Here is a 1,113-nt window from a genome sequence, read left to right on the forward strand (position 1 = left end):
TGTCCAGCTTTCACATGCATATGAGATTATTGAAAATACCATGGCTTGGGTCAGATGCACCTTAGTCCTCAAGGGGCTGTAAATCTTTACGGGAGTAGAAAGCTTCATCTTTCTCCCACGGAACTGCTGGTAGTTTCAAACTGCAGAGTTTGAGATTATCAGCCATACTTGTACCCACAATGCTACCAGAGCTCCCTAATGTACATGAGGGTAAGTCAAAAAGGAGATATTAGGGTTCCAATTAAAAAATGCACAGGTTAATTCCAAAAAAAACCAAAACGTGTTTAAACTTGTTTTTGTGATATGCCTGCAGACAAGTTCTTGCAGTAATCTACTTGTCTTAGTCTCATTAGGGTTCCTTCAAACAAAAGGTCCAGGCAAAACAGTGCCTTCTAAGGGGACCTGCTAGCCCTGTTCAGTGCAAGGGAGAGCAGTTAGCTTAGAAGGTTATGGCAACTGTTTTTGGAAATCTCAAAGGGGTCAGTTTTACAGATTTTCTTGAAGGACCCAGGATGGGATGTGTATTATGAAGTTTTAAGAAAATTGAAAACAACAGTGGTTGAGAAAAAGTCTAGGAAACTTGCACCAAGGAATTTTTTTTTTTTTTCTATCACAATTCAGGTGTTCCTTCTTTTGAAGGTAGCAAGAGCTATTTCCTACAAGAATTTCCTTGGGAAATCTTACTCCCTCCACCCTACAGCCCTGATCTTACCCGTTTATATTTCTTTTTGTTCACTGACCCTTGAAAAGGAACAGGATTTGAAGATGTCCAAACGGATGCTTTTGACGTGGTGTAAATGGAATGGCACAGAATTCTTTGGGGGAAAGGCTATAGAGATGGAAACACCACCTTCAGAAGTGGATAGATGGAGGATATGTCCAGAAACCACAGTTTCACATTTTGATATTTTTGTCTCATGAAAGTTTCTATGATTTTATAATAATGCTTTTTGACTCACTCTGGTATTTTTTGGAAATAGTGGCACAGTAGGGTAAACACTCAACCTCAAGGTCGGTTTGAACTGCCAAGTCCACGATTCAAACTCACCACCTACTCCTTGGAAACCCTATACAGGCTCACTGAGTGGGAAACGACTAAATGGCACTTCACAG

The sequence above is a fragment of the Chrysochloris asiatica genome, unplaced genomic scaffold (assembly GCF_000296735.1).
Source record: "Chrysochloris asiatica unplaced genomic scaffold, ChrAsi1.0 scaffold00097, whole genome shotgun sequence".
Classification (NCBI taxonomy): domain Eukaryota; kingdom Metazoa; phylum Chordata; class Mammalia; order Afrosoricida; family Chrysochloridae; genus Chrysochloris; species Chrysochloris asiatica.